The sequence below is a fragment of the Dendrobates tinctorius genome, unplaced genomic scaffold (genome assembly GCF_039654945.1).
Source record: "Dendrobates tinctorius isolate UK_male_01 unplaced genomic scaffold, ASM3965494v1 ptg000014l, whole genome shotgun sequence".
Classification (NCBI taxonomy): domain Eukaryota; kingdom Metazoa; phylum Chordata; class Amphibia; order Anura; family Dendrobatidae; genus Dendrobates; species Dendrobates tinctorius.
Window position 1 is genome coordinate 12531450 of NW_027361682.1, and position 26963 is coordinate 12558412.

Genomic DNA, 26963 nt, shown 5'->3' on the forward strand with positions numbered 1-26963 from the left:
TGGCCAATGCTGGCACGCCCACATGGTTCTCCTTCTCTTTCCATGAGGGAACACCAACACACTCATCGCAATGATCGCAGCAGCGTCCTTGTGCTCCACTTCCTCCATTTGTGCACACCGCACTGTCTTCCGGGGTCGCGCTGTTGTGAACTCATTTTCTGGTCTGCCTCTGGTTTCTGGTGAGGGAGCTGGTTGTGCTGACAGAGGAGTTGTGAGTTCTCTTTCCGGGCTCCCTCTGGTGGTGGCAGGAGGTAGTGAAGCTGATTTAATTAACAGAGACCTGCCACCTGATAATGAGGAAGAGGAGTGGACATCTGGAGTCTCAGACTGGATTTAAGACAGCCGACTCCCTACTCTCATGCTGGTGATTTTTTCCTGCCTCCTGAGGTCTTGGTTTCCAGCTCAGTTCCTGCCTTCTCAAGCTAAGTTGTTCTCTGCTTATGTTCACATTTAATTTGGTTTGGTCTATTCAGTTTTTTGTGTGGTCAGCCAGCCCCGGCTGGGGCTGTTCTGAATTTCCACTCTTATGTCATTGTATGTGCTAGTTTGCTTTTTGTCCCTTATTAGATTGGCCTCTTTTTGCTCTGTTCTCAGAATATGCCAGAGTGCTGATATAGTGGGAGAAGTCTAGTGACTTCAGGGTATTTTTTGCTATCAGAAGTGTTGGACATTTTTGCAGGGTTTTTTGGCATGATTGCAGACAGTATCTTTCCTTTCCTGTCTAGTTAGTGTGGGCCCCATCGTTTGCTCTGCCTATTTTCCTACCTGTGTTTGTGCTTTCATCTTTAATAACTGTCAATGCATGTGTGGGGGCTGTCTATTCCTTTCGGGTCTGCTCTGGGGCAGTTTAGATTTCCCCTTTTCTTGCTTTAGGCTTATTTAGTCCTCCGGCTGTGACGAGGCGTCTAGAATTATCGTAGGTACGCTCCACGGCTGCTGTTAGTTGTGTGGTTAGGATCAGGGGTCTGCAATCCACGTAGTTTCCAACCTCTCTGGTTTTCTGCGACTTAGCTTGGTCTTGTTTTCCTCCTCGGTGACCCATTCATAACAGAATCACCAGCCATACCGCAGATTCTAGGGTACTCAAAAGCAGTAAAGAATTGTTAAAAAAAAGTGTCAGAATTTTTTTTTTATATGTATTTTTTCCTCTTTGGGGCCGTAGGAGGATTTTTTTCTCTAATGGAGATTAAGCAATTGTCTGATCGTGTTGCGCAGCTCGCTGCTGAAGTGCTGGGAATTTCCACCTATCTCACTCAGTCACATGCTGTTGAACCAAAGATCCCTATTCCTGATGTGTTTTCTGTGGATCGGTCTAAATTTTTGAAATTTAAGAATAATTGTAAATTATTTCTTGCCTTGAAGTCTAACTCATCAGGGAGCTCTGTGCAGCAGGTTAAAATTGTCATCTCCTTGCTGCGTGACGATCCCCAGGATTTTCTCTGACACCTGAAAATCCTATTCTGACTAATGTGGACACATTTTTTCAAGCCTTGGTGTTGTTGTATGATGAACCTAATGCTGTTTATCAAGCTGAGAAAACCCTGTTGGCATTGAACCAGGGTCAGGATTCTGCAGAGTTATACTGTCAAAAATTCAGAAAGTGGGCGGTACTTACTACATGGAATGATGGTGCATAGGCAGCTCTCTTTTGGAAGGGTTTATCAGACCGTAAAAAATGTTATGGTAGGATTTCCTGTTCCCTCTGGTCTTGATGATTCTGTGTCATTAGCCATTCAAGTTGATCAGCGTTTACGTGAACGTAAAACTACACAAGAAGTGTTGCCACCTTTTGAACAAACGTCTGAACCTATGCAATGTGATAGGGTTTTGTCTAGGGCGCAATGCATAATAAGCTGTTTTTTCTGTGGAGACTCCTCTCATACTATTTCTGTCTGCCCTAAATGAGAGAAATGTTTTGCACACACAGTTGCTGTGGGCAGTGTACAACCTAAGTTTCTTTTGGCAATTACTCTGATCTGCTCCTTATCCACATTTTCCGCTAAGGGAACTGTCACACTAAGCGATGCACCAGCGATCCCGACAACGATATGGATCGCTGGTGCATCGCTAAGTGGTCGCTAGTGAGCTGCCACACAGGCAGATCTCACCAGCGACATAGCAGCGGTCGGAGGTCGCTACTTGTCAGACACGGTGATCCTGACGTCCTCCAACCCGCCTCCACGCTTCGCTCGTCGGTGCCACACGAAGCCCAGCAGGAAGCTGACGACGAGAAACGGCCCAGGCCGTTCTTGCGCGATCAGCGATAACCAGCGGGGGAGCCGGTCGGAGGCAAGTATCAGACAGTGATATCACTAGCGATATCGCTATAACGTCACAAAACCAGTGACATTATAGCGATATTGCTAGCAATATCGCTGTGACAGGCCCTTAAGGCTTTTGTAGATTCAGGAGCAGCTTTGAATCTGATGGATTTGGACTTTGCTAAACGTTGTGGCTTTCCTATGATACCTCTGCGGACGCCTATTCCTTTGAGGGGTATTGATGTTACTCCTTTGGCGGAGAATAAACGTCAGTTTTGGACCAAGGTGATAATGCGAGTTGCCCCAGACCACCAGGAAAATTGTAAATTTTTGGTGCTGCACAATTTGCATGATACTATTGTTCTGGGTTTTCACTGGTTGCAAACTCATAATCCAGTTTTGGATTGGAAATCTGTGTCTGTGGTGAGTTGGGGTTGTCAGTGTGTTCTTAGGGACACTCCTGTTTTCTCCACCTCTCCTCAGTCTCATGATATGCCTGATTATCTGGCCGATTTTTCTGATGTATTCAGTGAGAGTAAGTCTGCGTCTTTGCCTACTCATAGGAGTTATGACTGTGCAATTGACTTGATGCCTGGGTGTAAATTTCCCAAGGGTCGGCTTTTCAACTTATCGGTACCCAAACATGATGCTATGCGATCCTATATTAAGGAGTCGTTGGAGAAGGGTCATATTAGACCATCCTCTTCACCCTTAGGTGTTTTTTTTTGTGGCCAAGAAAGATGGTTCATTAAGACCTTGTATTGATTATCGTTCCCTTAACAAGATGACTGTTAAATATCAGTACCCGTTACCCCTGATGTCTGATTTATTTTCCAGAGTTAAAAGTGCCTGCTGGTTTACTAAGCTGGACCTCAGGGGGGCGTATAATCTTATTCGCATCAAGCACGGGGATGAATGGAAGACAGTGTTTAATACTCCGGAGGGACATTTTGAGCACCTGGTGATGCCTTTTGTGCTCACCAATGCCCATTCTGTCTTCCAATCCTTTATGAATGATATTTTCCGGGACTTTGTGGATAAGTTTTTGATCATCTATCTGGATGATATTTTGATCTTTTCCAGTGATTGGGATTCTCATGTGGAACATTTCAGAACTGTGTTCCGGATTTTGAGGGAGAATTCCCTGTTTGTTAAGGGAACGAAATGCCTCTTTGGTGTACAGAGGATTTCATTTTTGCGATTTCATTTGGCTCCGTCGACTATTGAAATGGACCCAGCCAAGGTACAGGCCATTTATGATTGGGTTCAGCCCACTTCTTTGAAGGCTCTCCAGAAGTTTTTGGGTTTTGCTAATTTCTATTGTAAATTTATAGGAAATTTTTCTGGTATTGTCAAACCACTGACTGATCTGACCAAGAAGGGTGCTGATGTGCTGAATTGGTCTCAAGAGGCTGTCTCGGCATTTCAGAAGCTTAAGCGGAGATTCACCTCTGCTCCGGTTTCACGGCAACCTGATGTCTCACTTCCATTTCAGGTGGATGTAGATGCTTCTGAGATTGGTGCAGGAGCTGTTTTGTCCCAAAAAGATCCTGTGACTTCTAAAATGAATCCCTGTACCTTCTTTTCTCGAAAGTTCTCCCCATCTGAACGCAACTATGACGTGGGGAATCGGGAATTGTTGGCCATGAAATGGGCATTTGAAGAGTGGAGACATTGGTTGGAGGGAGCTAGACATCAAGTTGTGGTCCTCACCGATCACAAGAATTTGATTTATCTGGAGTCGCCCAAATGCTTGAATACTAGACAGGCTAGGTGGGCCTTGTTTTTCACGCGTTTTAATTTTGTGGTCTCTCTTCTTCCGGGCACTAAGATTGTTACGGCAGACGCCCTTTCTAGGAGTTTCTTTGCTGATTCTCTTATTGTGACCGAGCCTACTACCATCCTAGGTGAGGGGGTCGTTCTTTCTGCCATTTCGCCCGATTTGAGTCGCGCCCTGGAGGAATTTCAGAAGGATAAACCTGAGCTTTGGCCTATGGGAAAATTGTATGTTCCTGACCAGTGGAGGAAGAGAGTGATGTCTAAAGTTCATTGCTCCGCATTGGCTGGTCATCCAGGTATTTTTGGTACCAGAGATTTGGTGAGTCGGTCTTTTTGGTGGCCTGCCTTATCTCGTGATGTCAGGAATTTTGTGAAGTCCTCTGGGACTTGTTCTCGGTCTAAACTCTGTTCTCGTTCTAGTGGGTTGTTGATGCCCCTGCTGGTGCCCAAGAGGCCATGGACCCATATCTCAATGGATTTTATTTCTGATCTTCCTGTCTCTCAGAGAATGACTGTTATGTCGCCCTTTTTCTGTAACTTTGGGTTTCATCCTCGATTTTCTTCAGGGCAAGTGAAATCTTCAGCTTGCCCAGGTGTGGACACTGTGGTAGAGAGAATGTAGCAGATTTGGAAAAAAGTGGTGGATAAGTTGTCACTCTCTCAGGAAAAGGCCCAGCGGTTTGCCAACCAGCATAGGACCATTGGTCCCCGGTTTAAAGTGGGTGATATGGTTTGGTTGTCGTCAAAGAATATCTCTATGAAGGTTGCGTCTCCAAAGTTCAAGCCAAGATTTATTGGACCTTATAGGATTTTGGAGATTCTTAATCCTGTTTCTTTCCGATTGGCTCTTCCAGTTATGTTTAAGATCCATAACGTATTTCACAAATCTGTTGAAGAGGTTTGTTGAGCCAGTAGTTCCTGTGGAGGCGCCTCCTGACCCTGTATTGGTTGATGGCACTGTGGAATATGAGGTAGAGAAAATATTGGATTCTCGTTTGGCTAGACGGAGACTCCAGTATTTGGTCAAATGGAAGAGTTATGGCGAGGAGGATAATTCTTGGGTCTCTGCCTCTGACATTCATGCCAATAGATTGGTTTGTGCTTTTCACCGGGCCCATCCTGATCGGCCTGGTGGCGTGGATGAGGGTTCGGTGACCCCTCCTCAAGGGCGGGGTACTGTTGTGAACTCATTTTCTGGTCTGCCTCTGGTTTCTGGTGAGGGAGCTGGTTGTGCTGACAGAGGAGTTGTGAGTTCTCTTTCCGGGCTCCCTCTGGTGGTGGCAGGAGGTAGTCAAGCTGATCTAATTAACAGAGACCTGCCATCTGATAATGAGGAAGAGGAGTGGACATCTGGAGTCTCAGACTGGATTTAAGACAGCCGACTCCCTATTCCCATGCTGGTGATTTTTTCCTGCCTCCTGAGGTTTTGGTTTCCAGCTCAGTTCCTGCCTTCTCAAGCTAAGTTGTTCTCTGCTTATGTTCACATTTAATTTGGTTTGGTCTATTCAGTTTTTTGTGTGGTCAGCCAGCCCCGGCTGGGACTGTGCTGAATTTCCACTCTTATGTCATTGTATGTGCTAGTTTGCTTTTTGTCACTTATTAGATTGGCCTCTTTTTGCTCTGTTCTCAGAATATGCCAGAGTGCTGATATAGTGGGAGAAGTCTAGAGACTTCAGGGTATTTTTTGCTATCAGAAGTGTTGGACATTTTTGCAGGGTTTTTTGGAGTGATTGCAGACAGTATTTTTCCTTTCCTGTCCTTTCTAGTTAGTGTGGGCCCCATCATTTGCTCAGCCTATTTTCCTACCTGTGTTTGTGCTTTCATCTTTAATAACCGTCAATACATGTGTGGGGGCTGTCTATTCCTTTGGGGTCTGCTCTGGGGCAGTTTAGATTTCCCCTTTTCTTGCTTTAGGCTTATTTAGTCCTCCGGCTGTGACGAGGCGTCTAGAATTATCGTAGGTACGCTCCACGGCTGCTGTTAGTTGTGTGGTTAGGATAAGGGGTCTGCAATCTGCGTAGTTACCAACCTCTCTGGTTTTCTGTGACTTAGCTTGGTCTTGTTTTCCTCCTCGGTGACCCATTCATAACATCGCGCCTCCTGCGCACACACGCCCCTCTGCTCTTAAATAGGCAGCGTGCGCTCCTACAAAGATGCCTCCAGCCAATAGCTGGGAGGCTACTTGTATTTAAGGCACCCTCCACAATAGGGAGGTGCCTGAGCAACCCAGTTATTTTGTTAGTGGTAGTGTATGTGCAAATGTATATTGCCAAGTTCCCTGTTCTTAGTCTGTTATAGTTATTCCCTTACCCTGTATTGTCCCATTAGTCTAGAATAGTGTGTACGTGATCCTGTGGCCACTTTGGTGGTATCCAAACACTGACACTGCATTGGCGATACCTGAACAGTTTCCCGATAAACTGCGGGTCTGAATGAGAACTTATCCAAGTCCAAGTCATCCAAACTGTCCATCAGTCTCCAAATACTGATTAAAAGTGACTCCGGTTACGTCTCCCCGTCCAGCAGACCCAACCCCTTGGGATTTGCAGCTGTGTTCCTGGGGACTATCCAGTGTTACCTGGTGGCTACCTGTATCTCAAGCTGGTCTTTACCTTCAGAAGCTCCAGTGAACACCAGGTTGCTGCTTAACTACTCCCCTCCAAGGCAAGCACAGCCGCGTGGAACAGTGGATCCACAAACCATGTAAGCTACCTGTGAGCATGACAATTCGTCACATATTCTCAAGGTTCCCGTATAGTGATGACCGAGTATACTCGTTACTTGGGTTTTCTCGAGCATCCTTGGGTGTCCTCAGAGCATTTTGATGTGCTCGGAGATTTACTTTTTGTCGATGCAACTACATGATTTGCGGTTGCCAGACAGCCTGAATACGTTTGGGAATTCCCTAACAAACAGGCAACACCCACATGTATTCAGGCTGTCCAGCAGCCGCAAATCATGCAGCTACCGTCGACACAAACTAATTCTTTGAGCACGCCAAAATACTCTGAGGACACCCGAGCATGCTCGGGAAAACCAGAGCAACAAGTATACTCGCTCATCACTATTCCCGTACCATCAATCAACTTGTGGCCTGAATAGGAGTCATCAACAACCCCTAAATCGTTCACGCACACTAAGGCAGGCTTGGACTGGCCCACATGAGAAAAGGAGTATCCTCCGGTGGGCCACCATCCTCTTATATGAGCAGTACTTGGCACTATATACTTGAATCACTATGTACAGACAAAGGCAGCTTCTTATTCATTTAACAAACTACCTAGATCTTTGTTATATAAACTTGTGATTGAGGATAAAGTCATATTTGCATGTAGCTGAAAAGTGGGGCCCTGGACAATAAACCGTACTGTAATTGGGTGCTTTGGGACCGCAAAGTAAACCTTGCAACGAAGGGTCCCTTACAATATCTTGCTGGGGACGGGGACTACAATACCTGCACAGAGTTTTTATTGTCTCCATGTGTTTCCAAAAAACATACTGATTGGTTCATTATAAATTAGATTGTAAGTTACAAAAAGGAATTACAGTATTATGAGTGATGATGACAATCTCTGTGCAGCATCGCAGCATATGCTGGTGCCATATAATAAAAACTCCTCAGCTTTGCTATCAAACACGGTTGAAGAAATAAATTCACTGATCCTGCAATTCTCAGTGTAATTTCTGGGAGAAAAGTCTTTTATTTTTGGAGCCACCTCCCTGGGTGCTGATACAGGACAGGTTTGGGGTCTTACATTTAAGGAGGAGTTTGTAGCGGAGGGGATCAAGCCGGGGTTTATTACCAGCTCCTTCCTCCCCTAATTAGAAGGCAGGTCATCTTTAATGTGATGCCAGCAGACAGATCAGCATTAGGGTCCTGTTTGATGTGCGGCACATCAGGACGCTGCATATCGGGAGGATGAAGTAATCGCTGCGGTGAACGCCTAATTTACCCCTATTGAATCAATCTGGGGCCGTTGCTCGCAGCCTCTTCCAATTAGATCAGGATTGCAGCCTGGTTTTACGCCTGGTCTGATTTGTGGTCTCCAGCCGCAGCCCCAATATACTGAGCCTAAAGTACCCTACGACGACTGAGAAATCTTTACTGACCCACAGAGCTTGCAGTTATTCTTGGTTACATAAGGACTCACATATAAGAGCAGGTAGAGAAAATCAACACTTTGTATATTTAATTATAAAGCAAAAATCTGCTTCCTGTCCAGGAAAAAGTCTGGATTGTCTTCTATAGATACAAAATGTAACGGTCCCTTATCTGAGATGAAAACAGAAGATCGTAAATGTCAACCCGAGGTTTGGCGCCAGGTAAGGCTAGTTTCACACTAGCGTTTTGGAGCGCAGCGACGGCCTGCGCACGGCCGCCGCTAAGCCCCGCCCCCTGCCGCGCCCCCGCCGGTAGCTCCACCCACCGGCGCATGACGCTGCATGCGCCCTGCGTCCCCTATCTTTATCACAGGGGGCGCAGGCCGTGCGCAGTATGCGTTTGGCGGCGCATGCGCCTTTTTGACGGTGCGCCGACGCAACCAAAATGCAGCAGGTTGCGTTTGGCGCAGGTCGGCGCACCGTCAAAAGGACGCATGCGCTGCCAAACGCATACTGCGCACGGCCTGCGCCCCCTGTGATAAAGATAGGGGACGCAGGGCGCATGCAGCGTCATGCGCCGGTGGGCGGAGCTACCGACGGGGCGCGGCAGGGGGCGGGGCTTAGCGGCGGCCGTGCGCAGGCCGTCGCTGCGCTCCAAAACGCTAGTGTGAAACTAGCCTAAGATTTTCTACACCGATACATTGTAACATACCATTAGAACAGGAGAGAGATTTGTGCTGTTGACAAACCTAACACTTATGGAAGTGGGCTGAAGAGGGTTTTAGTCTTTGAATGTAAATTAGTGTATTACAAATTTGCAGAGCAGTTTATTAGATCTTTTCTGTGCCTTTGATATTGGTGACCTATTCGTGAGATAGACCATCAGTATCAGGTTGGTGGAATCTGACCAAAGGATGTTGACGCTCCAGAGAGTCTTGTCCCCTCTACTGTTTTCCAGGGACAGTACCATACATCTGATGGTGGCTATACTGCAGATCAGTGCCTTCACTACAATGGGGCAAGACTCAAAAAAGACTACAGAATTGGGCACAGTGCAGTACATGTCATAGTTTATTTGCCTTGTACTGCAACTCAATTCCATTCATTTCATTGGGTCCATTCTGAAAACAGCTACAGTACCGGGCTCAGTGCAGTACATTTGATAGTCCTTGCATTACAGCTGCAGTACCGGGCACAGTGCAGAACATGTGATAGTCTCTTTGCCCTGTAATGCAACTGAATGCCATTCACTTAAATGGGGCCAAGCTGCAGTACCAAGTACAGTACTGCAAATTTAGGATTGTCTGTGCCTGGTGCTGTAGCTGTATTCAGTTTACCCTCATTCATCTGAATGGTATTGAGCTGTAGCACCAGGTAAAGCCACCACCAAACGTACGGCAAAGCACGTGGTTAAAAAAAATTAGGAAGATGCGGCTCCTCCTACAGCAGTTAGGCCCCATCAGATATTTGGGGGCCCGACAGATCCTTTAATATGAAAAGTCCCTCAAAAACACATCACAGCCCTCACATAAGAGCCATTAATGCAACATCGATGAAGTCAGTGACTTAGATCCAGGCAATGAAATAACGTCAATCCCAAATAATTCATTGTACAGCCAGGAATTGTTGTCATGAGGTCATTAAAACTGGAGCATTCAGGTCCACAATAACTAAAAATAGTAATATTAGTTTTCTTTTTTTTAATTAATTATTCTTTTATATTCTATCAATGTAGTTTTCAGGTGTCACTTGCTGATGTTGCAACATTATCACAGACGGATTTGTTCTAGGCTATAGAACCCTCCAAGCATTTATTATAAAGCTAAAAGCCGATTAATTATTGAATTGAATATATATTATGTTTTGTCTAATTTTGGCTGTTTTTAGCCTGTTTTCTTTATTTGCACCAAATTCTTCTTTTTTATTTGTGCTTTTTTTATCTATTCCATGTCTGTTTTGTTTGTTTTTTTAATGTTCGCAGTTGTTTTGTAGGTGTTTACAACCGATCCATCACTCGTAACTTTTTAAAAAAATAAAAAAATGTTTTCAAAAAACACTCCAATGTAAGACACCCCCCCCGGAATGTTTTTTTTTTTTGCGTGTAAATTTTGCAGACAATTCAGCAGAATATGGGACTTTTTTTTTCTCTAAAAGGTGCAAAAAAAAGTTAAAACACAAAAATAAAGAATCAAAAAATTGTTTTGAGCAAAATTCATAAATCAAGTGTGGGGCATTCTGAAAAATTTGTAGAAGAAAAAAAAAAACATTGAAGAATATCAAAAAGATTGAAAAAGAAAAGTGACTTTTAAAGAAAATAAAATGATGAATCGGTCCCTAAGTACTTGGGAAAATATTCTCATTATTGCTAAGAGTTTTCAACAATTTGTTCTCCGATATGAAGCCGACCAATAAATCTAAAAATCTGGAATAGCGACAGTCATGTCACACAGAAGAGAGAGAGCATTCTCTCCTGAACTTCCATATCAATATTTTCTGAAGGACGATCCTTAGGCATTAATGGGACGCTGTCATCAGATGTTCCATACAAGATACATCCAAAACCCATGTCTTTAATAGCATCTTCACTATAGCCCAGCTCCCCCACACACTTAAGAGAATAACTGGTCACGTACACCAACTTATGCTCCGGCTCATTTAATTGGTTTTCCTGTACTTTCTTAAACAGCAAAACCAAAGAAATGAGCCAGAGTATAAGTTGCACAAACAGCGGCATGGCTCCCCCTTTCTGACCTAGACATTTATCTGTACAGCTTGAAGTGCAGCATACACTCATTAATGAACACCCGACACAGGGTGGGATCTCCGCCAAAGCATGGAGGAGCCAACAGATGAGGTCCGGAACCTGGTGCATAACTGGCTGCCTGGTGGGTCACCATGGTGGTAACTGCCGCCTGAGAGGATGTGAAAGTGGCTGGTACTGCCAGCATATCAAGACAGGTATTCACAGACCTTAGATTGGATAGAATCTTGTCCTGCTGATCCTTCTGGCGGGAGACCTCCTGGTATAGGACCGAGTTGGAAGTCACCTGGGAGCCAGCGGATTCCATGGCCTGTGCAATCTGTAAGGGGCTGGGCGGTGGAACCACTGTGCCAAAGACCAAGGAAGATCTGGAGGGGTGTGACTAGGAGCCTCACCCAATCTGACCATGGACATGCAGCAGCTAACGACACTGCGGCCCATGGAGAGACAAGGGAGGTGATCCAGATGCTACTCCAGGACTGACCTTGGGTAGATAGCAGCTGACCCCTAGGAAAGAGTAGCTGGTATGGCCCAGGGGAATGTCCAACAGATGCATGCAGGCAGAGAAGATGAGAGGAACCGCAGGTGCAGACAGGACATTCTGACGGAGCGATGAGCACTGGCGGGTGCAGCTGGCTTGGCTGCCGTTGAGGTGAGCACTGGTGGGAGCAGTTGGCTCAGCTGCCATTAAGGTGAGCACTGGCAGGTGCAGCTGGCTCGGCTGCCAATAAGGTGAGCACTGGCGGGTGCAGCTGGCTCGGCTGATGAGGTGAGCACTGGCGGGTGCAGCTGGCTCGGCTGCCGATGAGATGAGCACTGTCAGGTGCAGCTGGCTCGGCTCCCAATAAGGCTACTTTCACACATCAGGTTTTCGGCATCAGGCGCGATCCGGCGTCGTGCCGGAACGCCGGATCCGGCAAATGTTTCGTAAAACCGGATGTGACGGATCCGGTTTTCTGCCGGATCCGTCTTTTTCTTGACAGACAAAACCGGATCCGTCTCATCCGGTTCATCCGTTTTTCTATCCGTTTTTCGACGGATTACGCCGGATCCGGTTTTTAAAATTGACCCTTGTGGCCTTCCGAACGGGATTGGCTACTGGAAAACTATATATAGCATGTTCCTACAGCCCTTCTTTGACAGGTTGTAGAGGAGAAAGTGCAGGTTGGAGAGAAGATCAAGTTACTGGCGAAGATGGATGTTGTCATTGGAAATATTTTGAAGAATTTGGCGGATTTTACAGCGGAGGCAAATCGTTTGAGGGTGATTGTTCTGGAGAAGGAGAGAGCGAGACAGCAGCGCATCAGGCATCGTAGACGACGTTTGTGGATCCACCCCATCACAGCCAAGAGAATGACGCGTGGGGTCTATTCTACACTATGCATGGACCTTCGACGAAACCCGGATAAATTTTTTGGTTATGTTAGGATGAAAATGGAGAATTTTGATTACTTGGTGGAGCGCATTGCACACCTCATAAGAAAAGCGGACACCTATTGCCGCTTCTGTTTCACCCGCAGAGCGTCTGATGGTGACTTTAAGGTAAGCCACATTTATTGGATATGATCGCATCAGAGCACACTTTCACTGCAATCTTGTTGGTGGTAGTTTGTATCTCCAAGTGTTATAGGTCAGTTTTGGTATGTAATGCTGTGATTTAAAACTAATTTATTGTTTTTTAATTCCCCACAGATTTCTTGCAACTGGAGAATCCCTTTCGTCACTGCATTTCCAGTACAGACTCGGGATTTCCACCATATCTGGAATTGTGAAGTACACATGCCGTGCACTGTGGGACTCCTTAGCTGAAGAGTTTTTACCAGAGCCCACAACAGAGAGGTGGATTGAAATTGCTGACAAGTTTCAACAGATATGTCAGTTTCCAAACTGCTTGGGCGCTGTGGACGGGAAACATATCCGCATTGTAAAGCCAGCTGGATCGGGATCGGAATATTTCAATTACAAGAAATATTTTTCAATTGTCCTCATGGCCATCGCTGACGCGGAATACAAATTTATTGCGGTTGACATTGGGGCCTATGGCCGCTCCAATGACTCTCAAGTTTTCAAACTGTCTGCCATGGGGCGTAAACTGTATGGAAACACCTTCCAGTTCCCACCACCTAGACCGCTGCCGCAAACATCTGGTCCACCTATGTCATTTGTCTGTGTAGGGGATGAAGCCTTCCAGCTGTCAGAACACCTTTTGAAACCGTACTCTAGCAGAGGATTGGCAAGACCAAAACGCATTTTTAATTACCGCCTCACAAGAGCAAGAAGAATGGTTGAATGTACCTTTGGTATTCTGACAGCCAAATGGCGGGTCCTATTGACTGCGATCAACCTCAAGACAGAAACTGTGGACGAGGTGATCAAAGCGTGCGTGGTACTCCACAATTTTGTTATCTGCAAGGAACCCATTTCCATTGAGGACACCTCTGAAGAAACCACCTTGCAAGATTACCATGACATTACCACTAGAAGTTCTGTGACGGTTTCAGTAATGAGGGACAATTTTGCACTATACTTTATGTCACCTCAAGGCAGAGTACACTGGCAGGATGACAGAGTGTGAAAGATTTGTGCCCAACCAAACTTGTGTACCTTCTGTACCAACAGTATATACCTTTGCCAACCAAAGTTGGCTATCTTGTCATGGTCTCTATTTTTAGCTTTAGGCCACAGGTGTGTACCTGGTTGTGTTTTATGCAAAGTATTTCACCTTTTAACAAAAGTTGTGTACATTGTTATGAAATCACCAACAATAAACACAACTTTTTATTTGAAATACTTTGCTTCAAACACAACCAGGAACACAACTGTGGCAAAAAGCTAAAATTTACCCACAGTTATATACCTAGTTTTGAATACCATTTCACCTTTTAAATACCCTGTATTTAACCTTTTTCGCCGCAGAAAGAAATGACAGACAACCAGTGTAAAATAATTTAACTTTTATTGAAAAATGTTTTTTTTAGTAAACTTTTTTAAAATTTTAATAAACTTGTTTAATAAAACTTTGAAACTATAAAACTGAAATCATAAAACTGGTCATTTTTATTTAAATACACACATTATAAATCTGTGTAGTGTGTGGTGGAAATACTGCTGTAGGGGCTGCGGGACACTTCGACACTGGGAGTGTGGAGAGAGGACTGGGATCGTGGTGGGGAAGGAACAGTTAGAGGTGAAGGTGTGGAAAAAACTACAGAATGGGTGGACATGTGGGAAGCAGAAGAGGTGGTGGGTGGTGGAGTGGAGGGTTGGGCAGGGACTGTAGGAGCAGATGATGTTGATGGCAAGTTGTATGGGGAAGGAGTTTGGTACGGGGCAGGTTGCTGGAAGTGGGGAGATGTCTGGTACGGGGCAGGTTGCTGGAAGTGGGGAGATGTCTGGTACGGGGCAGGTTGCTGGAAGTGGGGAGATGTCTGGTACTGGGGAGGTTGCTGGTACTGGGGAGTTTGCAGGTACTGTGGAGGTTGCTGGTACTGGGGAGGTTGCTGGTGCTGGGGAGGTGGATGGTGCTGGGGAGGTGGATGGTGCTGGGGAGGTGGATGGTGCTGGGGAGGTGGATGGTGCTGGGGAGGTGGATGGTATGTAATAGGAGGGGGAGGATGGAAAGTGGCTGGAGGTGGATGGTATGTAATAGGAGGGGGAGGATGGAAAGTGGCTGGAGGGGGTGTAGATGTAATAGGAGGGGGAGGATGGAAAGTGGCTGGAGGGGGTGTAGATGTAATAGGAGGGGGAGGATGGAAAGTGGCTGGAGGGGGTGCAGGTGGAGGAACTACTGTGGTGGGAGGAGGAGGTTGGGAGGTAACTTGCTGGAGAGCAGCGTGGCATGAATGCATTACATGCATCTGCTGGGCAGGAGAGAGCGTTTCCATGCGCTCCACAACAGACCTGAAAAAGGTGTGGTTTGGCGAAGATCTTGCTTCTGAATGCATGGTTTGCAGAAGTGTCTTCACCTCCAGAATGCTGGAGTTGATCTGCTGATAGCCTGCGGAGATTTGCTCTGACAAGACTTTTAGACAGTTCTGGAAAGATGCATTCAGATGCAAGAACTCTGGCGCATAAGTCTTTTCCTGACCCCTCTGCCGCTGCCGCCCAGTACCCGCAGGTGTACTAGAGGTGGCAGGGGCAGAAGGGTGGGGTAAAGGGAAAGCGATCTCCTCACCAGCAGCTTCATGTAATGTAGGCGGCCACGATGCTCCTGTTCTGGTGGATGGGACAGATGGGTCGAATGTGTGGGAAGGCTGGGAAGGTGCAGATGTACCGGGGCGGTCGAAGTGTCCCTCGGTGCCGGTCTCCTCAGGGATCGCCTCAGAAGGGTCCAATCGTGCAGGCTCCCGAGTGCTGCTCACCGTGCTGTGGAATAAAGAGAAAAAAAAACAATTAAAATACTGACATGGTATGGCCCTGGCTGAAAAAAAAATTTACATCTAACATTTTTTTTCACATGTGGTGTGTAATATTTACCTTCTGGTGACCATTGTTTCCCGGAGGAACGACAGGGCTTCTGCGTACTTGTACTTGCTCCTGCGTCCTCCAGATCCACTCGGGGCCCGCATCTCTTTATTGAACTCCTTCTTGAAACGATCCCTCACAGACCGCCACCGATTCACAATTCTGTTCCCTGAAACGAGAAAGGAGTGGTTAGTATACAACATCAGTGTTTCCCAAACTCCAGTCCTCATGGTCCCCAGGGGTCATGTTTTCAGGATTTCCATAGTAAATAGAAATCCTGAAAATATGATCCGTGGGGACCACGAGGACTGGAGTTCGGGAAACACTGGTTTACATCAAGCAACCGGTACTGTATATACTTACGCTCTGTAATCTGGGCCCGAACATCGAGGTCCTCCCAGTGGCCCACAAGGAGCGAACAGATTTCCTCCCAGAGTCGTCGGGTAACGATCAGGTCAGCGTGGCGGCGGTCAGCCATATTCCAGAGCGGCTCCCTTTCTCTGACGAGATCGATGAGGCGGTCCACATCAATCCCTCCATCCTCACCGTCAGAGTCGGGAGCACGCTGTGAAGGCTGTTAAAGAAAAAGACAAAAATAACATAATTAGCCTCCACAAAAGAAATGAAATAAAAAGTGCAAAAAAACAAAGCAAAAATATTTATACTTACACGCTGGTGACCGCCGCGTTGCTGTCGCCGACGACCCTGGGAGGCACTGCGAGGACCTCTTGGCCGAGCACCAGATTGGGAAGACTAGAGAAGAAAACAAAAAATGTTATGTCTTTGGATGTAGGCATTTGTTTGCTGTGTGTGGTCTGCAGAACATTGTTTTCTATGTGTTGTGTGTAGTGTGATGTTGTGTTTCTGCGTTTGATGCAAAAAACTTACCAATTGTGAGCCCACTCCAGGTGTCTGTCCACCCCTTCCTTCTTCTTCTGGGAACTCCTCTTCATCTTGTGATTCCTGTTTTGAAATAAAAGGCAATGAATAGACATATATTACAGAGAAGATGGATTTTGGAAATAAAAACTTACCGTCAAACGCTGACGATGCGAGGGAGGGCTCCCAGAAGATGATGTGCTGTCTTCCTGGTGGCCACACTCCATGCCTGTGGGTGGTGTTCCAGCTGCTGCCATTGCTGCTGCTGCTGCTGCATCTATTGGGCGGCTGTTGAATAAAGAGAAACAAAGGGCCAATGAATATCTTGATATTCAATAGCCCTAGTTTTGGAGGAATGGGTGATTTGATAATTACCGTCTCTCATCTGCTGCTGGCCTCCCCTCCTCAGCATGTTCTATTTGCTGCTCCATTTGGGGTGGTGGTGGTGCTGATGGTGCTGCAGTGGTCTCCTGCCTTCTCCTGCTTCGCTTGGTTGCTTTCTTGGGTGGCATGTTGGGTGTGGCTGTGGGTCCCACTGTCTTGCTTTTATATATGTCTTGTGGGCAGAGCTACTGAGCATGCTCAGACCAAAAAACCGGATCCGGCGCATTGCGGCGCTCATAGGCTTTCATTGTGTGAAAAAGCCGGACGCGCCAGATCCGGCGTGTCCGGCTTTTTCGCCGGAGACAAAAAACGTTACAGTAGCCGTTTTTTCCAGACGCCGGATCGCGACACATTGCCGGATCCGGCGAAAACCGGATGAAACGCATGGCCATCCGGCGCGATCCGGCGCAAATGCAAGTCAATGGGGGGGAAACCGGATCCGGCATTGCATTTCGCCGGATCCGGTTTCTGTCAAAAGCGCCGGATCGCGCCTGACGCCGAAAACCTGATGTGTGAAAGAGGCCTAAGGTGAGCACTGCCGGGTGCAGCTGGCTCGGCTGCCTATGAGATGAGCACTGGCGGGTGCAGTAGGCTCGGCTGACGGTGAGGAAAATACTGGCGGGTGCGGTGGGCTTGGCTGTGGCTGAGGAAAGCACTGGCGGGTGCAGTGGGCTTGGCTGTGGCTGAGGAAAGCACTGGCGGGTGCAGCTGGCTAAGGTGCAAATACTGGGACCTGAGAACTGAAAAGCGTGTTAGGAACAAACTCACAACATTGCACAGGCACCTCCATGCTAGAGAAGGTGCTTTAAATAGTAAGATATATCCAGCTCTTAGCTGGGGATACTTTGGAAGAATGCACGTGGATCCTTTAAGAAAGAAGTGAGTGCGTACTCTAAGCACAGTGCCTGGAAACTTGCTAGGAGTGCACGCACCCCGGGCAGCAGCAGGCCCGGAAGGAGCAGGACAGGCGCCTTGGCAGTGAGTGCGACGGTTTCTCTGCAGAGAAAGAGGGACTGCAGGCAGAGATACGGGCGCTACAGACACCACCAGCTGAATAGTGAGTGCAGACCTGGAGTGTAATATGGGATGTAACTCAGGGTCAGTACAGGATAAGTAATGTAATGTATGTACACAGTGACTGCACCAGCAGAATAGTGAGTGCAGCTCTGGAGTACAATACAGGATGTAACTCAGGATCAGTACAGGATCAGTAATGTAATGTATGTACACAGTGACTGCACCAGCAGAATAGTGAGTGCAGCTCTGGAGTACAATACAGGATGTAACTCAGGATCAGTACAGGATCAGTAATGTAATGTATGTACACAGTGACTGCACCAGCAGAATAGTGAGTGCAGCTCTGGGGTATAATACAGGGTGTAACTCCGGATCAGTACAGGATAAGTAATGTAATGTATGTACACAGTGACTGCACCAGCAGAATAGTGAGTGCAGCTCTGGAGTATAATACAGCATGTAACTCAGGATCAGTACAGGATAAGTAATGTAATGTATGTACACAGTGACTCCACCAGCAAAATAGAGAGTGCAGCTCTGGGGTATAATACAGAATGTAACTCAGGATCAGTACAGGATAAGTAATGTAATGTATGTACACAGTGACTGCACCAGCAGAATAGTGAGTGCAGCTCTGGAGTATAATACAGGATGTAACTCAGGATCAGTACAGGATAAGTAATGTAATGTAGGTACACAGTGACTGCACCAGCAGAATAGTGAGAGCAGCTCTGGAGTATAATACAGGATGTAACTCAGGATCAGTACAGGATAAGTAATGTAATGTGTGGACACAGTGACTGCACCAGCAGAAGAGTGAGTGCAGCTCTGGAGTATAATACAGGATGTAACTCAGGATCAGTACAGGATAAGTAATGTAATGTGTGGACACAGTGACTGCACCAGCAGAATAGTGAGAGCAGCTCTGGAGTATAATACAGGATGTAACTCAGGATCAGTAATGTATGTACACAGTGACTGCACCAGCAGAATAGTAAGTGCAGCTCTGGAGTATAATACAGGATGTAACTCAGGATCAGTACAGGATAAGTAATGTAATGTATGTACCCAGTGACTGCACCAGCAGAATAGTGAGAGCAGCTCTGGAGTATAATACAGGATGTAACTCAGGATCAGTACAGGATAAGTAATGTAATGTGTGGACACAGTGACTGCACCAGCAGAAGAGTGAGTGCAGCTCTGTGACAGTACAGTATTAAACATAGGAAAATGACATAGTGTCACTATTTGTATCTTATGATAAAAACAGTGAAAACATTCTAAGTAATAGGCCTCTTTCACACATCAGTTTATTGCCATCAGTCACAATTTGCCGTTTTTTGAGAAAAACGGATCCAGCGACTGATGCCGCTGGATCTGTTTCTCATAGACTTGTTTTAGCGATGGATTGTAACGGATGGCCACACGTTTCATCCGTCGTCCGACGGATCCATCGGGAAATCTTTGTCCATCGACCGTAGATGTTTGTGTACCTCGAAAAGTCGGACAGCGACGGATCCAGCGCCGTCCGTCGTTGGCTATAATGGAAGTCTATGGCCGCAGGATCTGTTGCTGTACGTTAAAAGACGGAATCCGGTGACGGATTCTATTTTTTTTAAAACTGAGCATGCCCGTAACAATTTCTATTCCTTTAATTTAACCCCTTTTCCATTCAGGCACATAAAAAATTCTCTCTCTCTTCATTTAAAATTCCTACAGCTGCTACGTTGGATCCGTCAAAAAATGGATCCGGTGCATCAGCTTTTTAAAATCTGCGCAGGATCCATTTCTTTCACACTTTGACGGATTGCGATTGATTCTAAAAAACTGATGTTTGAAAGAGGCCTTATGAATTATATTTCGTATTTAGGCTGTGCATGGGGAACATATTTTATTTAACCCATTATTACCAGCTACCTCCTAGCAGGAATCCATCAGATAAGCGTGTGAGAAATTTTGACACATTTTCTTGTTTTTTTTTCCATCTGAAACAATATGATAAATGTGTCTCCGTGTTTTCTCCTTCTTCATGAAGGGGCCGCCAATTAATCACTTTGTTACAATTCTTCTAATGCCTGTGTGATGAGATTGTAAGCTTAATGAGCTCCCCTAGCCGTCGCCAGCAAATTAGCTCAGAGTACCAGGGGCTTACGCACAATTTCCCCAACAAAATGTGAAAAGACATAAGCCACAAGCAAAGCAGTCCTCCTGCTAATTAATACGTGACAACACGGTAATGACTAAAGGAGGAAAATCCCACAAGTGTCGGCCCAGAATCCTGATTAGGGCTGAACCAAAGGATCACTTTATGGGTGACGCATTGTCTATACATCATGCACACTGCCATGTAGTGCTGTGGGAAAAATGTTCCTTCTTAAAGAAACTGATTCACAGGTCAAATGAGCACCCACAGTTATACTCAGTGACCACAATAAGGAAATCATGGATTCTTGATGAATCCACTATAGTAGTTATATTCTTGTACATAAGAGCAGTATTATAGCAGTTATATTCTTGTACATAGGGGGCAGTATTATAGTAGTTATATTCTTGTACATAGGGGAAGTATTATAGTAGTTATATTCTTGTACATAGGGGCAGTATTATAGTAGTTATATTCCAGTACATAGGGGTAGCATTATAGTAGTTATATTCTTGTATATAGGGGCAGTATTATAGTATATTCCAGTACATAGGGGTAGCATTATAGTAGTTATATTCTTGTACATAGGGGCAGTATTATAGTAGTTATATTCCAGTACATAGGGGTAGCATTATAGTAGTTATATTCTTGTACATAGGGGCAGTATTATAGCAGTTATATTCTTGTACATAGGGGCAGTATTATAGTAGTTATATTTTTGTACATAGGGGCAGTATTATAGTAGTTATATTCTTGTACATAGGAGCAGTATTATAGTAGTTATATTCTTGTACATAGGGGCAGTATTATAGTAGTTATATTCTTGTACATAGGGGCAGTATTATAGCAGTTATATTCTTGTACATAGGGGCAGTATTATAGTAGTTATATTCTTGTACATAGGGGTAGTATTATAGCAGTTATATTCTTGTACAAAGGAGCAGTATTATAGCAGTTATATTCTTGTACATAGGGGCAGTATTATAGTAGTTATATTCTTGTACATGGGGCAGTATTATAGTAGTTATATTCTTGTACATAGGGGCAGTATTATAGTAGTTATATTCTTGTACATAGGGGCAGTATTATAGTAGTTATATTCTTGTACATAGGAGCAGTATTATAGTAGTTATATTCTTGTACATAGGGGTAGTATTATAGTAGTTATATTCTTGTACATAGGGGCAGTATTATAGCAGTTATATTCTTGTACATAGGGGCAGTATTATAGTAGTTATATTCTTGTACATAGGGGTAGTATTATGGTAGTTATATTCTTGTACATAGGGGTAGTATTATAGTAGTTATATTCTTGTACATAGGGGTAGTATTAGAGCAGTTATATTCTTGTACATAGGGGCAGTATTATAGCAGTTATATTCTTGTACATAGGGGCAGTATTATATCAGTTATATTCTTGTACATAGGGGTAGTATTATAGTAGTTATATTCTTGTACATAGGGGCAGTATTATAGCAGTTATATTCTTGTACATAGGAGCAGTATTATAGTAGCTATATTCTTGTACATAGGGGCAGTATTATAGTAGTTATATTCTTGTACATAGGATCAGTATTATAGTGGTTATATTCTTGTACATAGGAGCAGTATTATAGTAGGTGACAGTATTATACATAGGTGACAGTATTATAGTAGTTATATTCTTGTACATAGGATCAGTATTATAGTAGATATATTCTTGTACATAGGGGCAGTATTATAGTAGTTATATTCTTGTACATAGGGGCAGTATTATAGTAGTTATATTCTTGTACATAGGATCAGTATTATAGTAGTTATATTCTTGTACATAGGGGGCAGTATTATAGTAGTTATATTCTTGTATATAGGAGCAGTATTATAGTAGGTGGCAGTATTATACATAGGTGAAATTATAGTAGTTATATTCTTGTACATAGGAGCAGTATTATAGTAGTTATATTCTTGTACATAGGAGCAGTATTATAGTAGTTATACTCTTGTACATAGGGGGCAGTATTATAGTAGTTATATTCCAGTACATAGGGGGCAGTATTATATTAGTTATATTCTACTATTATAGTAGTTATAATCCTGTACATAGGGGCAGTATTATAGTAGCTATATTCTGGCACATAGAAGGCAGTATTGTAGCAGCTATACTCACATACATAGGGGCAGTATTATAGTAGTTATATTCTTTTACATGGGGCAGGATTATAGTAGTTGTATTCTTGCACATATGGGAAGTATAGTAGTGATATTTTTGTACATAGGAGCAGTATTATAGTAGTTATATTCTTGTACATAGGAGCAGTATTATAGTAGTTATATTTCTGTACATAGAGGCAGTATTATATTAGTTATATTCTTGTTCTTAGGAACAGTATTACAGTAGTTATAATCCCGAACATAGGAGCAGTATTATAGTAGTTATACTATTGCACATAGAAGGGAGTATTATAGTAGTTATATTATTGCACATAGAAGGCAGTATAATAGTAGCTATATTTTCGTACATAAAGGCAGTATTATAGTAGATATATTCTTATACATGGGGACAGTATTGTAGTAGTTATATTCTTGTACATGGGGAAGTATTATAGTAGTTATATTCTTGTACATGGAGCAGTATTATAGTAATTATATTCCTGTACATAGGGGCATTTTTTATTATAAAAAACAAACAAATACAATTGTGCAGTGACACCCGGGTTCTCATGTTCCAGTTATAATATTTGATGACACTGATTATAATGTACATCGTCTCTCTGTCGATGTTACTAACAGTGGAGGAGACACCATAGATTGTCAGGATACTTTAGAGTCTGCAGTCAGAGGTTTTTTAGATTAGATGACACTTCCTCCTAGATCTTCCTCCCTCCCCAGCAATCACATATAAAGTGCTCCATAGTCTCCTCCTGCTGACTACCAAGGGGACAATTCCGATCAGAGACACACAGATGTTTCAGGTTCCCCCTGACAAAGAGCCGACTATGTAGTGAAAGCCAAATACAGTGACTCCAATTCTTTGTGCAGCTTTAGGTACTGGCTGTACTTATTCCTCCCTTTATTAACTGACAGTCTCTTTAAGAGGGATCTGATATCCTCCTTGACGTCCTCCCACCAGTCGGTCATGTTGTCATAAGTCAACCCTGTCTAGGTGAAGCTGAATAGGGGGTGGGCACGACTCTGAACATAGGCATCATCCAGGAGACTGGAGTTGAGCTTCCACAACCCTCTACCAATGTCCGGACAGTTAGGCTGTGTTCACAAGTAGCGTTTTTTTCGCGGATTTGCCAATAAATCCGCTATAAAAATGCTTAAAATAAGCTTCCCATTCATTTCTATGCATTTTGCACTTTTTGGGCATATTGATGCGTTTTTTTACCGCGAAAAAAACGCTTCGTGGTAAAAAACGCAGCATGCTCATTAATTTCGTGGATTTTTCCGCATTTCTGGCTATTTCTATGTGTCTGGAACCGCGCAGAAAAAAAACCGCACAACAAGCGCGCGTTTTTGAGCAAAAAAACGCGCAGAAAAAAACGTGCGGTTTCTGGGAAGGAATCCGGTTTTTATGCAGAAATTTTCTGCATGCGTGTGCACATAGCCTTAGAGGACCCCAGAGAGAAGCACAAGGCGAGGTGATCCGAGTAAAGGACAACCTTCTTACCCAGAGTGCTGACAGCCTCAGTAGGACTCACAAAAGCAAAATCTATCCTACTGCTCCTATTGGAACGTGAATAAGTGAATTTTGGCTGTCGTCCTCCCTGTTTAAAAACGTAAGTCAGTCCTGCCTGCATTATGACGTTATGTAGGACCTTACCATCCCTGGTCACTGTCCTGCCTGAGGAGCTGTCACCTGATGTTATTATGGCATTAAAGTTCCCCGCCATCACCACTAGAAGAGAAGAGGTAAGGCTTGACATCATTAAACAGCTGGATCCTTTCAGTCACTGTCTGTTAGGAACGGCGGAACGCACTAAATAAATAAATAATAAAGTGCGTGCGCCGCTCGGGGTCCACCATGCAGTAGGTGTTAAACCGCTGCTAGATAATGTCAGTCGGGCTATGTGGCGGTATATTGCACGCGGGTTAGAAGTCACCTCGTGTGCGCTGGGCGTACTCTGTTAGCATCACAGAGACACCTAAGGAATTAACATAAATGCTGAGCCTGTTGGACTCACAGGTCTCAGATAAGTGCACGCACGATATATGGTCACAGGAGCTGGGCCCTAGGCAGAGGGTCAGAGTCTGTGCCAACTGTGGTAGCAGGTGCACTGTCGGACGCTAGCACTGTGGAGGATGCTGTTGTGGCTTGCAGATTGCCACTGGCTGTCGCAGACTCTAAACCTAAGTCCTTATTCACACTCGTAATATCAGAGTAAGGGGATCTTAATGAGTCATTCGTAGGTTCATGCATCCATCATCATTCACACAGTAGCAACTAGAGACTAGTGCATGGCCGAGCGGCCATGCAGGCCTTTCATAGCCGTGCGCTTCCGGGACCTTCCAGAACTCTGAGATGGACGAATCATATCTGGAGAAGGACCAGAGCACGTGACTCCCGATCTCCAATGGGAGATCGTCTCGTGAGCATGCCCAGTAGAATGACGGAGGGACTTAGCCTCTGGAGCGATTTGCTGCTGAACAGCCTGCATTGCTATTGCTGACCCAAAGGTGGCAGCAACTGCCAGACCCACAGAGCAGGACTGGGCAGAGCGTCTGGTATGCCAGGATTGCTGAGCAATCTCCTCTGCGGTCGATAGATAATGGGAGACCGCAGAATGTGAGGCTCTGGATTCCTGTTGAGCCGCTGCAGGAATCCGACACCTAACACTGTCTGTGGCCCATAAATGTTAATAAGCCGGAGTCGCCTACCATGGATAGTGACTTCCAGGACCAGACATCTTCCCATGACCACCTCCGTTATCCTATGCACAGTCACATCATTGGTGCTAAACAGGACAGCAACCCCAGCGTAAGGCTCCACAGCCAGTGACCAGAAAGATGGACCGGACCGCCATTCCCTTTCAGCCTCTCTCATAAGCCCCAGAGTCATCAGTCGTGTCTCCTGCAGGAAGATGACATCTTTGTCCAGAGATGTTCATACACCACGTGTCTTGTCCTCCTCACCTTAATGCTATTCACATTATTCGAGGTCACTGTCAATGAGAACCCTGCCAACACAATATAGAAGGAGCAGAGTAACAGCCACCATCATGAGTCAGAGATGTTCTGTTCACCAGATGTTTTGTCCATGTCAGACTCTACCTGAGGGTTTACAGATAAGGGCTTCCGCTTTGGCGGGGGATGGTCCTCTATGTCCCTGTCACACTCAGAATCAACTTTCCTCAACTCTTTCTCATAATCGTCATCATTGGACTCAGATATAACTCCATACTTGTTGGACACGACCATCACTCCTACAGAACTCTGGATCTTCTTACTAGCACTATGACAAGTGTGATATTCTGCCTCAGGTTTACGGGAGGATGTGTTCTTTTTCTTCCTTTTATTATGATTAACGCTCCAGTCATAAGATACAGACAGTGATGCTGAAGGGGGGACTACCTGAGGCTGCTGGACCTGATGGATGACCTCCATGTTCCCCTCTGCACCCTGCTTCTTTGGTATTACAAGAGTGGACTCCTGGTGGGCATCTGAGCTGGTCAGCATCTCTCCTGACATTAAATCCTCCTCCCCATGCACCACTACCACCACATCTTCATCCTCCTGAGCCTCTGCCCCTGCCATCACAGCTTCATCAGGGACGACTCTGCAGATGTTGTGGCAGGCATCTGGACAGTCCCTGTGAGGATGGCCCATCTTATCACAGAGGTTGCACCTGACGTTTCGGCAGTCGGCAGCAGCATGGCCAATTGCCCCACACAGACTGCACTTTACCACAGTACAGGCATTAGCCAGATGACCTTTCCCACATTTGAAGCACTTTCTGGGTTGCCTGGGATAATAACATCTACCCTTCTCCCTCCCAATGAAGAAGTTGGGTAAGTGGGCAGTGATGTTATCATATTGTTACAGCTTCACCAAGACCCTCCACCAAATTGACCAGATGCCTGTTGTGAATTCTCTTTCTCGGAGTTCTGAGCCGAAGCTCCCTCTGGTGGTTGCTGAGAGTAGTGGAGCTGGCCAGGTGGATGGAAGTTCCCCACCTGACGATGATAATTGGAAACCTGGGATTACTGGCTGGGAGCATATAATTGAGCTGGCTGCTCTTGGAGGTTGCTGGTGATTTCCTCAGTGTGCATTTGGAGCTCTTTTGTCCCCTGCCTGATCTGCATGGTTCAGCTAAGTGATTCTTTTGCTAATCCTTTGCCTCTAATCTGGTTGTGTCTTTTTTTTACTTTTTGTTTTGCTGCTAGGGTTCAGCGCGCTCCCTGCTGGGGGCAGCGCTGGGCACTGCTTCATATGTTGCAGCTTGTTCAGTCCCCTGCTATGTTAGTATCTTTTTGCTTTGCTGACAGTTTATACCAGAGTGCTGATCTAGCGGGGGAGAGATCGTGTGATCTCAGGTTTTTTTGTCTATCAGTAGTGTTGGACTTTTTCAGGGTTTTGTGCGTGATTGCAGATAGTATCTTTACTGCCAGAAGTGTATCCTCTGTCTGAAAGCCAAAAAGTAAACATTCTCATTGGACAGTTAACTGGTGCAGCTCAAAGAGAAGTGAAGTCCGGGCAGGACACTGATAAAGAGACTGTTAAGCAAGTTCTGGCTAAGCTGAGGAGCACCTTTGACACCAGCACGCACTGCAGCAGAAATAAAAATGAGATTCTTTGGGTGCAAAATAAGGGTACAGGACAGTATATAGGACTATGCTCTTAACCTGCAGGAGGCGCTGCAGGCCATCAAGCAGATTGACCCAGACAGTGTGAGTGATGGAGACAAATTGTTAAAGTAGCAATTTATTGAGGGACTGCTATCCAGCACCCACAGGGCACAACTGCGCATCATAGCTTTACAGAACCCTGATCTAGACTTTGCAGACTTTAAAGACAGGGCTATCCGGGTGCTGCATGAACCAAATGTCAGCCGCCCAGCGCCCTCTAGGCACCCAGCAATTACATACCACCAAGAGGCAGCATCCTTCTCTCAGAGCCCTGCTGAAGCTGACACACAGACGCTAGATAATGATCCATCTGCAAAACTACGCCTTCAGGTCCAAAAGCTGACCAA